The 15,626-nt window shown below is 51.2% G+C and overlaps 1 protein-coding gene across 1 annotated transcript in view; it reads left to right on the forward strand.

The window, feature by feature from the left end:
* NCMAP (non-compact myelin associated protein) overlaps window positions 1-15,626 on the forward strand; it is a 42,561-nt gene continuing 26,935 nt past the window's right edge. Inside the window, exon 1 of the mRNA XM_086716059.1 lies at window positions 1-90. The gene's annotated coding sequence lies outside the window, so the exon portion shown is untranslated. The remainder of the gene's footprint in view (window positions 91-15,626) is intronic.

Here is a 15,626-nt window from a genome sequence, read left to right on the forward strand (position 1 = left end):
CGGGATCCCCGGCGGGAAGAGCCCGCGCGGCGGCGCCGGCGGGAGGGCGAGCGGGCGGCGGCGGCGCGGGGCGGGCGGCTCGTCGGGCAGGTAAGGGGGACCGGGACGCACCCGGGTCTGCGGGGGGCACACGGGCGGCCGGGCTCCGGCGCGGCGGCCCGCGGTCCACCTGCCGGCCGCCCTGGGCGAAGGAGAGCCCGAAGGGGGTGGGGGGAGTGAGGGGTTCCGGGTGTCGCCCCACTTTCGTTGGAGGGCCAGGAGTGTGTGCGCGGGGGCAGCGGTCAGGGCTGGCGGGAGGAAAGTTGATCATCTCCCGTGGGGCTTGGAGATGGGGATGGGGCAGGCGTAAAGGGGCCCGGAGTGCCCGACAAGCTCAACCGAGAGCAGAGAAGCGCCCTTGGACTGCGTTTGGGGGGTTGACACTTCGGCATGGAGGAAGCAAGTCGGTCCTTTGTCCCGCCCCCCAGCACGCCTCTGCGGAGAGCCTGAGACTCCCCGGAAGAAAGGGGAGCTGACCTGGCCAGCCGGGAGGTGGAAGGGGCTTTGAACCGCTCAGGACCAGTGTTTGCTTCATCTGTGAAATGGGCGTCTTGGTGGGTGGGCCCTATGCGGAGGCCCCCACCCCTCCGGGAGGAGGATCTGCGATTCTAGGGGATGAAAAGCCACGTTAGGGTTCGGATCAGCAAGTTCAGAAGACACGTTGCAGCAGCTGCTGGGTGGCTCGCCTGACAAGCTGCTCCAGAGGAGAGAGGCAGGCACGGGCTGCTGTTCAACCGCCTGGGGACCTGGGTGGGAGGAGGAGATGGGTGTGTCACAAATACTAGGGCTGGTTTAGGGGGACCGAGGAAGCCCTCTAGTCTGGGAGGAGGATCCAGAAGGCTTCCCGGAGGAGATGGGATTGAAAGCACTGTGCTTGGGGGCCGGTGCTTTGGAATCAGTCAACCTGGGTGTCGGAATCCCTGCAGCGCCCCTTAGCGGGAGGCTAACTTAGCCTTGGGCCAAAGCCTTCATTCCTCTGTGGTTCAGTTTGATGTACTCATTAAAAGAAGCTGTCTCTCCGAAAGATTAAGTACTATAATCCATATAAAGTACTCAGTACAGAGTCTGTATATCGTAGGCGCTCCACAAACATAAGCTATAATTTCCACTAGACTGAAGCTCCTGGGGGACAGGGACAATGTCACAATGTCCGTTCGGTTTGCCATTATATCGGCATAGAGTAGGTCTCACTACATCTTTTTTTGAATGAACGAATGACGAATGGGTATGTAGTAACTGTTTGACACGTGGTGAGTAGTCAGCCAATAGTAGTGAATTTAGAAATGGCCAGATCCCAACAGGAGGGTATGGATATAGAAGACAATGGTTTAAGAGGACGGAATAGTGTAAACCAAAGCCCAAAATAACAGATCCGGGATCCCTGCTTCCTATGGGGAGGAGGGGTAACATGATTAGCATATCCAGAGCATAGAGGTAGGGAAGGGCACCCAAAATCCTGGAATCCCAAATCCCACACGGATTTGGTGAAGGAGCCACATGGTCACAGGTGAAGGAGCTGGAAGTCTGGGTAGGTCAAATACCTTTCTCATGTCCTCTCAGTGACCATCTCAAAGTTATGGGGGGAAAGGAAGGAAGGGGGCCAAGAGACAGCAAAGGACCATGGGTACCTGATGGGAGCAGAAGATGAAAAGGGAAAGCAGCCCCCGGGACCCCTCCGTGGGGGTGGGGCGTTCCTCACCTTGACCCTGCTGGTGTCTGTGCGGCCGATGGTGAGGTGGTCAGAGGGGGCAGTGTGGTGCCAAGCAGGCCAACCGCTGGGTGTGTGTGTGACGAGCCAGGCACGCACTGAGCTGGGTTAGAGGAATGTGCTGTGACTTGAGGGGAATCTGCTGTAGTAGTTTTATATCAACGGCTAATCCTAGAGGCCAGTTCCTGTGCTCCCTGTCCCTCTATGGACTGTGGCCAATCCAGCCTCAGGCCGGGAGGAGCTGTGTCTTTGGGAATAGAACCACTCGAAGTGAAGTGAAGAGCCTTTCTCTTTTCTGAAGTCCCGGAAGGCAGATGTTGGGTTTCCACCTCCCCTGGGTGACCAGGAAGGTGTAAGAAGCAAAGGTCGGAGGTGGAGGGGAGAGTTTGGGGGGGAATACATCCACAGGAGATCAGAGGCACTGTACCCCCCCTCGAAAGAGCCGGGTTCATAACTTCTCCTCATAGCGCTTTCCATAATTTCCATAATCATTTGTTCAGTTTGCAATTTGCCCTGGACAAATCAGTGCCCCAGAGACCCGCGGGGGTCCGAAGAGAAGGAAAACAACACCCACACTGATCCCCTCCCCACTGCTCCTGGGACACAGGGTCACAATGTGTGAGGGCTACGGGGACTCTTGGCAGTAAGAGAGGGCACCCTCCATTTAAATTTGTTTTTTTTTAATGTTTACTTATTTTTGAGAGAGAGAGAGAGAGGGAGACACACACTCTGAAGCAGGCTCCAGGCTCCGAGCCATCAGCCCAGAGCCCGATGCGGGGCTCGAATTCACGAACCGTGAGATCAGACCTGAGCCGAAGTCAGACGCTCAACCGACCGAGCCACCCAGGCACCCCAAAAGGGCACCCTCCATTTAAAGGTGTGGAAGCAGAGGCCACCCAGGCAACCCCTTAGGCTGAACTCTTGCTGTCAGATGGACCTGGGCAGATGCACACTTTGCAGGCTGCCATCGAAGGGCCCCTGAAGGCGGCCTCGAAGCCGCAGCCTGTTTATTTCTCCTGGATAATGTCCAAGCCCTGTGCGTGCTGCCCCATCACCTTCCCCACCTCCATCCAGCCTGCTGATGCAGTCATTGGCATCTTGGCTTCTGGCATCCCACTCTTTGCTTTGGGATCTGGCAGGATGGGTCCCTCTTTGTTTTCCCTCAAACAAATGCCTTATCGGAACCAGAGATCCTAGGCAGGCAGGAGGAGGTAGGTAGGAAGAAGGGGGACTGAGCCAAGGCAGAGAGCGGCTGTGGATTCCTGAGCAGGGCTGGGGTGTAGGTAAGGCTGAGGGAGGTGTGGCAGGGGAGGTGGGAACCTCTCCTGTGGTTTGAACTCCCGGGAGTGGTGGCTGCAGGCTGGCCTAAGGAAGGAAAAGAGGGTGTGCCAGTCTCTAAGACAGAGAGGCCTGTAATTCGGCCAGCTTCAGGGCCTGCTGTGAGCGGCCTCCTGCCTGGGCCGCCATTCCTGAGCCGCTGGGGCCCTTGGTGGGACTGCCACATCCTATGGTGGCTGCTGGGGGCCTTGAGGAAGCGGGGCAGGTGGTGCAGACCCCGGAGAGCCGGTGCGCCCTGCTCCAGGCCAGCCTTGGGCAGAAGTCAGCAGCAGGCCTGGGCGAGGAGCAAGGGCTTGGACCTCTGCTTTGGAGTTGTGGGGTCTTGTTTAAGCCATGACACCTCTCTGAGCCTCAGTTCCCTAATTTATTAGAGAGAAAACTATCCACAGCAGTCACTCAATAGATATTAGCTTCCCTTCCCCTTTATTTATTTATTTAAAATATTTATTTTGGGGAGGGGGGCGGGGAGGGGCAGAGAGAGAGAGAGAGAGACGATCTGAAGCAGGCTCTGTGCTGACAGCAGAGAGCCGGATGTGGGGCTCGAACTCACAGACCCTGAGATCATGACCTGAGCCGGAAGTCAGACGCCTGACCCTCGGAGCCACCCAGGAGCCCCTTTCTTCCCCTTTTAAGAAACTTGTGCCTTGGGAACTGTGGAGCCAACCTGGAGGGCAAAGAGCCTCTGAATTTTTTTTTTTTTTTTTTTTAATTTTTTTTTTTTCAACGTGTATTTTTATTTTTGGGACAGAGAGAGACACAGCATGAACGGGGGAGGGGCAGAGAGAGAGGGAGACACAGAATCAGAAACAGAGCCTCTGAATTTTTGAATTCCTCCACAGTTTACACACCATTCACTCATCCCACTTCTCCAGGGCTACCAACGCCCCCGGCCTGCACTGGGGATTCAGACACACCCCCAGTTTCTTGCAGACCCCCCAGCACAGCACCCTGGCTTTGCTCGGAAACTTCTGTATATTCCTGCACCTGGGGTATCTCTTCAGTCTCTTTCTTGTGCTGTCAAAAGCAATTGTGTAACTAGTTCCCCCACTGCTGTACCTCATCCCATCATCCCCCTCCCCCAGATTCTCTAAGGTTTCAGCCTGCAGGTCACAGAGGGAAACAAAGGCGCGCCCACATGGTGCTAAATGCTCCCGGCATGCCTCCCTCCCTGTAACACCCACAGCATCCCAGGAAGCGAGTTAGGAGGATTCCCTAGTTCCGTACCAAGGTTCGGAGACATGTGCAACCTTCTGGTTGTCACAGAGGTAACCAGTGATGCATCCTGACTTTCCTAGGCAGTTCTGCCTTCAAGGGCCCCTTCCTCCATAAAAATATCAAAAGTTTTATTTACGACTGCATTGAATAATTAATTAATAATTAATTAAATAATTAATATTTAATTTTAAATTCAAACTTAATTTTTTAAATTTAATATATTTAATATTTAATTGAATCTATATTTAAGTAATATATATATTTAATATATAGTTTTGAAGTTTATTTATGTTGAGAGAGACAGAAACAGCGTGAGTGGGAGAGGGGTGGAGAGAGGGAGAGACAGAATCCCAAGCAGGCTCCGCACAGTGTGGAGCCTGACCCGGGGTTCAAACCCACGAAGGTGTGAGACCATGACTTGAGCCAAAACCAAGATGACACTTAACCGACTGAGCCACCTGTTGGTTAGTGGGGAGCCCACTGTCTCCCCATGTCTCCCCAATGCCCCACTGCATTGGTATATTAAAACATTTTCTTCAACCTAGAAGTTCCTCTTTTCTTCTGTTTTGAAAGAAATGGAAACATTTTTGCGGGCCCCGGGGCTTTGTCTCCTGTGCCCAGTGGCAACGTTGGCCCCAGAGCTAATAGGCCTGGAAATCCAGCCGACGCCCGTGGGGTCGCTGTGAAGTTCTAACTCCTCCCTGCCCTGCTCTTTAGCAGTTAAAAAAAAAAATGAACAAAGAACTGGGGGAAAGGACTGGTTATCTGAAACCGTACCACCTGGAGTGGTATTAATAGTTCTTTCTGGAAAAGGAAACTTGATTTGTATATCCCACCCCCCCCCCGCCCCCCACCCTTCAACCCCCTCCCTGCCTTGCTGGTTTTGGACCAAAACTTTAAAAACATTTTTTAAAATATTTATTTATTTATTTATTTATTTTTGAGAGAGAGAGAGAGAGAGCACTAGTGGGAGAGGAGCAGAGAGAGAGAGAGAGAGGGGGGGAGACACAGAATCCGAAGCAGGCTCCAGGCTCTGAGCTGTCAGCACAGAGCCCTCCATGGGGCTCGAACCCACAAACTGTGAGATCATGACCTGAGCCGAAGTTGGATGCTAAACCGACTGAGTCACCTCGGTGCCCCTTGACCAAAACTTTTTAAAGGTCAAGCCCGCTGAATCCTCTTTCTCAAAAACTCCAGATGCCCTACCTAGGGCTTTTCTCCATGTCACGGACCTTAAGGAGAACTGGTTTGCCCAGAGGACAAAGGGGATTCATTTATTTTTTAGAAATAGCTCCAAGTTCCTGCCTAAGCCCCGAAATCAGTATCGTTGGTCATAATAATAACGACAACAATAATTAACACATTTGCGCGCTCTCCGAGTGCGGGGTGCTGTGCCAATCCCTGAGCGCGCATGTTTCCTAAAAGCCTCGGTAACCCTACGGATAGATACTGTGATTATCTCCATTTTGCAGATGAAGAAACTGAGGCTTAGGGAGACTGAGTGGCCCAAGTGGCAGGGGGTCTGCTGGTTGATTGTCAAAGCATAACCTCCACGAGGGCAGGGACTGTTTCCCACTGTCTCCCCATCACCCGGCACGATGTCTTGGTACACACGAGCCTTCAATACAGAATGAATGTTTGACCCCAGAGCCTGACCTCCTAACCTCTCCTCTGTCCTGCTCTTTAGGGAAGCTTACCTGCTTCTGGTCCTGCCCTTACAGGGCAAAAATTGGTAGCTACAGCCCAGGGGTGGTCTGGGACGGGTCAAAGCTGGGGGCAGACTTGAACAGAACAGGCAAAGGTGGAGGCATTCACTGCCCCATCAACACCCCTCCTACCACCCCCACCCCCAGCCTATGGAATCCCGCTGGGAGAGTCTACCCCTCGCCCAGGCCGCTGCCCAGCTAGGAACTCAAAGGTGCAGCCTGACAGTCACGCAGGCAGAGTGCAGCAGGAAGGGGATGGCCGAGGGTGTCTGTGTGGCTCTCCACCCTGGGGCCCATCTTTTTTCCTCTCCTGTTAGGCCTTTGGCCCTTCCCCGGGGTTCGTTTACAGCCAGATAGCTGGTACCCCCAGGGGAACTTGAACTCACCTGACAAAGTAATTAGACACCTAAGAAATACAGCTACTGTAAAAGAAGGACAATAAACCAAGCAACACGTTCCATCTGAAGCAGAATTATTGAAGCAGAGGGACCAAGATTTGAAAAAAAATTTTTTTATGTTTATTATTTTGAGAGAGAGAAAGAGCGCAAGCAGGGGAGGGGCAGAGAGAGAGGGAGACACAGAATCTGAAGCAAGCTCCAGGCTCCAAGCTGTCAACACAGAGCCCGATGCGGGCTCAAACTCATGAATCGTGAAATCATGGCCTGAGCCGAAGTCGGATGCTTAGCCGACTGAGCCACCCAGGTGCCCTGGGACCAAGATTTTAAAGTAAAACCTGATCATAATACTTAAGGAGATAAGAGCAGACATTTGTAAAACAATGCAAGAATAAGAAGTCATAGGTGAGAACCAAGTGGTAACATGAGCTATTTAAAATAAAGGACCGGGGCGCCTGGGTGGCGCAGTCGGTTGAGCGACCGACTTCAGCCAGGTCACGATCTCCCGGTCCGTGAGGTCCGTGAGTTCGAGCCCCGCGTCAGGCTCTGGGCTGATGGCTCGGAGCCTGGAGCCTGTTTCCGATTCTGTGTCTCCCTCTCTCTCTGCCCCTCCCCCGTTCATGCTCTGTCTCTCTCTGTCCCCAAAATAAATAAACGTTGAAAAAAAAAAATTTAAAATAAAGGACCGAATAGGCCGGTGAAAATATCAGGATGGATCCCACCGAAGAATTCACTAGTCAAGAGCCAATTCGGATTGAGAATTATCCCCCCAAAGCAGGAAAAGATAATGAGGTAACAAATAAAAAAGAAAAGCAGAGAGAGATGGAAAGTAGGAGTAGGAGTCCCCAAAGGAGAGGAAAACAGAAATGGAGAGGGGAAATAAGGAATCAGATGATGGAGAGTAAACATTCCAGAATTAAAGAAACATGGATGAACTCAGATTAAAAGGGTTCCTAGAGGAGCCAATGGTAGAAATAAGGGAAAATCCACACTGATGGGGGTGAAATTGAGACTATGAAAGACAAAGAGAAAGAGCAGAGAGAGAGATGATGACCCTCACGAAGGAACCAAGAATCTGATGGCCATTCTGTTCCTCACTATGGACTCTTGATAAAGGAAGTCACAAAGTTACTAACAACTGAAAGAGAAGGACTCTTTCCATCCAGCGTTTTAAAGCCAGCCAAACTGTCACTCGCACGTGAGGTCATAAGAAAAATATTCCTAGGTAAATAAAACTGCCGAAGGGGAAGTACACAGACCCACACTGAAAATCTTCTTAGAGGAAATGCTTCGATAATGAAAGAAGCAAATCCGGGAGAATCCTGCAACAACGAAGGCAAGTCGGTGCTTCAGGCCAGGCTGAGTGCAAGCGGCAGGGGTGGTGGTGCTCAGCATTTTAGGTGGGAAGAGGGTCTTTAAACATATTGGAAAGACTGGAGAATGCCACGACACGACGGACTGGCCAGACCAGGGAGCTATCTATATACAGTGCCTGCTCTAACCGGGAAAGTGAGAGAATCCCAAAGCCGCCCCTAACTGTTGAAGTTAAGGACACAGTGGCCAGAGCTGTGCGATCCAGGGTCTGGAAGCTGCTCTGCTGTAACTGCCCGGATCCTGGAACTCGGAGTCCGGCTCCAGTGTTACCGACAAAACTTGCTCATCTTTTCAACAAAGAGAGGGTCAGCCCCGGGCTCAGACACTGACTGGGAGGTAACTGTCCAGCTAGAAAGCTGGAACTTAACGACATTGATCTGCTTCATCTAATTTATTTTGTTACCTTCTGTTGATGGCAATGGACAATTTTTTTTTTCTGTTTTCAGAAGTGATGGGAAATTTCTGTTTCAAATAAACTGGTAACGTATTTCAAAGGAAAAGTAGGTCCCGGAATCTCAATACAAAGTCATCATGATTAGTGTAAACACTTATTTAAAGAGGTCAGAGGTGGCAAAGGTGACCTGGGGAGGAGGGGGCGATTAGGTCTCATGATAGAGGCAGGTTTAGCGGGCTGGAGTTAGGAAGACGTGTTCCTGGGGAGCCAACTGCTCCAAAACTTAGTGGCTTAAATCAACAATTTATTATTTTTTGTCTCCTGGCGCTGTAGGTTGACCAGGTTCAGCTGGGAGGTTCTCGCTCAGGATGTCTCACCAGCTTTCGGTCAGATATTCAGGCGACTGGCCTGGGTATCCGAGGTGGCTCATGTGCATGGCCACCTGTTGACCCTGGCTGCCAGTTGGGAACATAGTTGGGGCTGTCACCTCGAGCATCTACCTGTGGCCTCCCCGTGTACCTTGGGCTTCTCACGGCATAGCAGCTGGGTTCCAAGAGGGAGGTTCCCGGGAGCAAACACTCAGGAAGCAAACGATGGCACCTAAGGGCTGTACCCAGAACTGCCAGTGTCACTCCCACCATATTCCAGTGGTGCTAGCTGTCACAGGGCCCGCCTAGATTCCAGGGAGTGGACAAGTAGACTCTGCCTCTTGGTGGGACGAGTGGCCAGGAGACATTGCTGGAGACCTTGTGGGATGGAAAACTCTGCGCAGCCAGAATCCGGGAATCCTGGGAAGCACCGGTGAGTTTGGGAGAACGGAAGTGGCTCATTCTGCCTGGGGCAGGAGGAAAGAAGGAGATGCGTGCTGGCGGATCAGACTGAGAAAAGTTCCTGGAAGATGTCGGGTGCCAAGACTAAGTCAGAAGGGACCGATGGTATTGGAGCGGCAGGGAGACCCCGTGCAGAAGACTAAGGTCTTGGCCGTTCTACACTTTGAATTCCTTTTGCAACAAGTAGGTCCCCAGGGAAGAGGCTGGTGGCTTCTGTTCCTTCGCAGTGGCATATCCCAGCCCCATGACGGAGTGAAAAACACTCTGCCCTCAATCCACTGGGCAGTTGTTGGATGGTTATCGTATGCTGGGTGCTTGGCCAGACCAGGCCAGGTACTACGCAAGTAAGTCCGACTCATGAACCACTGGCTATCCTGGAAATTCCACTATTTCTACCTTCATTCTGATGCTGGCGGGCTGGGTCTGGGGACCCAGAGGGGGTCCCACAGGACCAGCCTAGAGGGTCCTTCATAAACAATAGAAATTAAACTCGAGGGGCGCCTGGATGGCTCAGTTGGTTAAGTGTCTGACTCTTGATTTCAGCTCAGGTTATAATCTCATGGTTCATGGGATCGAGCCCTGCGTCGGGCTTTGTGCTGATAGCGTGGAGCCTGTTTGGGATTCTCTCTCACTCTCTCGCTGCCCCTCCCCTGCTCACGCTCTTCCTCTCTCTCAAAATAAATAAACATTTAAAAAGAAATTAAACGCGAGCCAGCAGGAGGTGAAAACAGGTTATTGAAGATGTAGAGAGAGCAGATACAGACAGACTGGGAGACTCAGGAAAGAAGGGAGGGAGTCTCGTGTGTGTTCGGGGCCTGGGGGTTTTTACTGAAGACAGTGGTCAGTGTATGTGTCCTCTCAGGCATCCAGGAACCAGTCAGAACAAAGAAGAGGGTTCGGGTGTCGTTCCTGGGATCCAGGGGGTCTTGGCGTCCAGATGTCTATGCTGCCGTGGTCTAGAATACACGTGTAATAGCTTTCTGTGGTCATTCTCACCCGGTCCTTCCTTAGGTGTTACCTCTTCTAGAGAAGTCAAGGAAGACATATGCCCTTTGCATTACAACGCTTGTGTAAAGTGGGGTGGGGGTGCAGTAGAGCTCAGGGAGCCCGAGTCTGGAGAGTTCAGTGCACGTTCGAAGCTGATCTTTCCTTGGCATCTGCCCGTCTCTTCCATGAAGTGTGCATTCATTCATTGATTCATTCAGGTGTCTTCTTAGATGGCAGGCCCTGCGCCGAAGGCTGGCAATACGGCTTTCAGGCAGGATCTGTCCCCCAGGGGGCCCCTAGCATAGAAGGGAAGACAGACCAGTCTACTAATTACGCTTCCATATGCCGAGTGTTCTAACCGGGGTCCCCATGAGATGCTGTGAAGATTCTCAGAGGAGATTGACCTCCTTGAGGTTGGTGGGGAGGCTCTGGGCAGGTCTTGGAGGAAAAGGAAACCAGCATTTCTGGTGCCCACTGTGCAGGCACTCTGCCGGGGGTTTGGCACGCGGGACTAAATGACTCTTGTAGGCAAAACCCTTACACATGCCCGGTTTATACAGCAAGGCGAAGTCATTGGCACTTGTTATGAACAGCTATTATCTCATTTGACTGTTGCAACCAGGAATTAGATAGAAATCACAAAGCCCAGCTTGCATAGGAGGAAACAGGCTCCAAAGGGGTTCGGTCACAAGCCCAAGGTGACCCCATTCAGGCAGATTCCAAGCCCGGGGGAACTCTGAAACCCCTACGTCTGTCCTAACTCTAAAACCCATAAGTCTGCCCACTGTAGCACACTGCCAGTTCACAGGGAGCAGGGTACCTGCCAAGAGAGGGGAAAAACCTTGTGGGAAGGAAAACTCGAGAGTCCCAAAGAGCCAAGCTGCGGGGTGTGTGGGTGCCAAGGTGGAACGGGAGAAGGGGCAGGAGAAGATGTGAAGGGCCTTGAATGCCAGGCCAGGGGAGGGGCGGGGCCTTTATTCTATCTGCGAAAGAGAACTGACCGAGGGATTTGTGGCTCCCAGCCCATACTGGAGTCTCTCCTCCCAGGTCACTCTCCCATGAAAGCTAATGTCCACGTCCTCTGACACGGAGCCAGGCCCTGAACACGGGTCTGCTGACTCCCAGCCCAGAACTCACTCCACACCCAGTCTCCTCCCTGTCTCGGCCTCCCTTGCAGGCTGTGGTGTTTGCTCAGAACCTGAGCCCAGGGCAGAGAGCACAGAAATATTTATTTATGTCACGGCCAACCCTGCCTCCTGGAGGCCCCCAAGGGGTACCTCACAGAGAGGTTCAGTTATATAACCCCAAGTTGACACAGCAGGAAGAAGGAGATACATTATAATTACTCATTTTTCTCAATCCTGGACACAGTTTGAAACTGACTAGCTTAACATTTTCCTCTCTTCTTCTCCCTCCCTCATCTTACTGACCTCGGATTTCCAGGATCTTGGTGGTTCTAGATCAGTTGTTGATTTTAGCCTCGATTCTGGTGAGACGGGGGGTTTGGGGAGATCTTCCTACATGGGGCGGAGGGGACAGAAGTCAATGTATTCAAGTTCTGCTTTGTGCCAAACCCTACCCCAGGGGCTCTGTAGTCATGATCTCCTTTCCCCCCAAAACAGCAACCCTATCCAGAAGGTCCCATTCATTACCTTGATCTTACAGAAAGGAACGGAGGTACAGAGAGGTTAAGTAACTTCCCAAAGGGCACCCAGGAGAGCCAGGTCAATCTGGCTTTGATGCTTCTGGGGTTCAAACCTCTCACATGGATAGGTAACAGGGATTCTTGAGAGAGCAGGGTGCTGGCTTCTCCCAATCCCAGTAAAAGGGGCGCCTGGGTGGCTTAATTGGTTAAGCATCTGACTCTTGTTTTAGCTCAGGTCATGATCTCACAGTTTGTAGGTTCGAGCCCCACGTCAGGCTCTGTGCTGACAGCAAGAAGCCTGCTTGTGATTCTCTCTCTCCCTCTCTCTGCCCCTGACCTACTTGTGTGCATACTGCCTCTCTCTACCTCTCTCAGTCAAAATAAACAAACATAAAAAAAAAAAAAAATCCAGTAGGGGCGACTGGGTGGCTCAGTCGGTCAAGCATCCAACTTTGGCTCAAGTCATGGCCCCACAGTTCATGGGTTCGAGCCCCACGTCAGACTCTGTGCTGACAGATTCTGTCTCCTTTTCTGTCTGCCCCTCCCCCACTCGTGCTCTGTCTCTCTCAAAAATAAACATTAAAAAAAAATCCCAGTAAAATATAATAGCAATACCAATAATAATAAAACTTATAAAGTTTTTAGAAAACTGCTTGGCACATACTAAGCGATCATTACATGCTTATTCTTAACATTGAACCCTCAAAATATGGAACAGACGCTAAGTCAGATTGCCTGGGTTCGTGCCCCATCTCAGTTGATGACCTTGGACAAGTTATTTAACCTCCTTGGGCTTTGGTGTCTTTCTTTCTTTCTTTTTTTTTTTTTTTTTTTAATTTTTTTAATTTTTTTTTTCAACGTTTATTTATTTTTGGGACAGAGAGAGACAGAGCATGAACGGGGGAGGGGCAGAGAGAGAGGAAGACACAGAATCGGAAGCAGGCTCCAGGCACCGAGCCATCAGCCCAGAGCCCGACGCGGGGCTCGAACTCACGGACCGCGAGATCGTGACCTGGCTGAAGTCGGACGCTTAACCGACTGCGCCACCCAGGCGCCCCATCTTTCTTTTTTTTAAAGAACATACTTTAGCTTTTTTTCTTTTTAATGTTTATTTATTTATTTTGAGAGAGAGAAGGAGGGTGGGAGCAAAGGGAGAGAGAGAGAGAGAGAGAGAGAGAGAGAGAGAATCCTTAGCAAGTTCCACGCTCGGCGTGGAGGCTGACATGGGCCTTGATCCCACCACTGCAAGATCGTGACCTGAGCCAAAATCAAGGGTCGGATGCTCAACCTGGGCAACCGAGTCACGGAGTCACCCAGGCATCTTGGCCTCGGTTTCTTCATATACAAAATTTAGATGGTAATATGCTTTCCACTTCTGGTGGATGAGACAGTCAAAGAAACATAAAGTACTTAGTAGAGAGCCTAGCACTTAGAACCAATGTCAGCTACTATTACATTACTGGGATTCAGACCCAGGTCACTCTGTACCCCCTGCCCCAACCCAAGGATTTAGTGACCACATAGTACCACTCAAACTCCACCCTCCCAGGCAGCCTGCCTTCCCCCCCCTCCCCGGCACCCTCCTCAGTGCCCTTTCTCTGAGCTCCGCAGCACTCACAGCCTGTCTTGTGTCTTCGTGTCTCGTCTGCGTCACCGTGGCAGCCACATGTGGCAGGAAAGCACAAGCCAGATGATCTGTGCTTGATCCTGGCTCGATAGGACCATTCAGCCAGCAATTAGTGAACACCCTCAGCCCCTTCACTAAGCCAGTGGTGAACACCCTCAGCCCCTTCACTAAGCCAGTTTCATTCAGCAACTATGTGTTCACACCTGCGGTGTGCCAAGCAGTTTTCAAGGCTCTAAGGATTCAAAAGGTAAAAATCAAAACCCAGACACGGCCCCTGCACTCGTGGAGCTGAATCTGGCATGGGACATGAACAGTCATCAAACAGAAGATGCTAACTAACCAGTGGGGAGAGAGGGACGTGGCGTTGTGAGAGTGCGCGACACGGGGATTTGAAGTGATGCTTGGGGTAAAGTATCAGATGTGTCAGTAGGTGAGGAAAGAGTGCTCGGCACGTGCAAAGGCCCTGTGGCAGGGATGGGAGGGCCTAATAGAGAGGAGAGTAGAAAGGTCTACAGGATCCAGATACTGTACAGAAGACTTGTTGACCACTGTAAGTTCTAGATTGGGGTAGCCTTGAGGTTTTTGGAGACGGCTGTGGCTGCATGATGAAGGATTGCAGGGCAGAAGCAGGCGGGACCCGTTGGGAAGTCTGGTGCCAGAGCCTCCGTTGTAGCATCCTGCACCGCTGCCCATATGGCATCATCTTCATTTCCTAAGTGCTTCCTAGGGTGCCAAGAACTGTGCCAGGCACTGGGATGTCACCTCTAGGTGAAAAAGACAAGCTCCCCACTCTTGCAGAGCTTAGGGTCTGGAGAGATGGATGGGTCACAAACAAGACAGAGCTGGTGAAGGAAATTCACGGGGGTAAGTGAGATGATTTCTGGGGGCGGGGTAAAGGGAACATCTCAGACAGAAGTGACATGGAAACTGACACAGTCATAAAATTGCATAACCACGTGGTAGTTTAGAACTCCAGCAGGGAAGAGGGGCGGGCGTAACAAACTCGTGAAGCAGCATTTTTTTTGGCGGGGGGGGGGGAGCATGGGACATAAGTTTTTGAGGTATTTGAAGGTTTGGTTTTGAAGTGTAAGTAGGAATTCACCAGGCAGACGGGGGTTAGGAGGTCACCCTAGAGAGAAGCACAAATACGAGAGAGACAAGTAACGTTATGAGGCGTGTACAGCACAAAGGCTTTGGCATTTTTATTTTATTTTATTTTTAAATTTTTTTTAACGTTTATTTATTTTTGAGACAGAGGGAGACAGAGCATGAACGGGAGAGGGGCAGAGAGAGAGGGAGACACGGAATCAGAAGCAGGCTCCAGGCTCCGAGCCGTCAGCCCAGAGCCCGACGCGGGGCTCGAACTCACGGACCGCGAGATCGTGACCTGAGCTGAAGTCAGACGCTTAACCGACTGAGCCACCCAGGCGCCCCGGCTTTGGCATTTTTAAAGTGTGGTCCTTCAGCTCCATGTGGGCTCACATGCAGGGCCTGTATCGTTTCCTCTTGGTCTCCACTGTTGAGGGCCATCTCTAGCACATAGCACACGATGAGTGAGTATTTACGGAGTGGATGCGTGCACGACCAAAGGAATGAGTGAGTGAGTGTCGGTAGGGGAGGCAGCAAAGAGAACAGGTTGTCCAGTGCAATGCTCTGTGAAGCACTCACGTAGTTTTAAATTTTCTAGTAGCCACATTTAAAAAGTAAAAAAGATGAAAGGTAAAAAGAAACAGGTTAAGGGGCACCTGGGTGGCCCAGCCGGTTAAGCGTCCGACTCCAGCTCAGGTCGTGATCTTGCAGTTCACGGGTTCGAGCCCCCGAGTCGGGCTCTGTGCTGACAGCTTGGAGCCTGGAGCCTGTTTCTGATTCTGTGCCTTCCTCTCTCTCTGCCCTTCCCCCGCTTGTGTCTGTGTCTCAAAAATGAATAAACATTAAAAAAAGAAGAAGGGGCGCCTGGGTGGCTCGGTCGGTTGAGCGTCCGACTTCAGCTCAGGTCACGATCTCACGGTTTGTGAGTTCGAGCCCCGCGTCGGGCTCTGTGCTGACGGCTCAGAGCCTGGAGCCTGCTTCAGATTCTGTGTCTCCCTCTCTCTCTGCCTCTCTCAAAAATAAATAAACATTACTAAAAAAAAGAGTTAAAAAAAAAAGAAGAAAAAACAGGCTAAATACATTTTGAGAATATATTTTATTTAACTCAGTATATTCCAAATAGCATCAAACAGGTAATCAAAGTTTAAAAATTCCTACTGAGATATTTTCAATTCTTTTTATTTTGTACTAAGTCCTGGGGGTCCCATGGGTATTTTACAGGCATCACACATCTCGATTCAGACCAGCCACATTTCCAGAAGTCAGTAGCCACATGTGG

Source organism: Puma concolor, chromosome C1 (genome assembly GCF_028749965.1).
Source record: "Puma concolor isolate L17-30 chromosome C1, mPumCon1.1.hap2, whole genome shotgun sequence".
NCBI classification, from domain to species: Eukaryota; Metazoa; Chordata; class Mammalia; order Carnivora; family Felidae; genus Puma; species Puma concolor.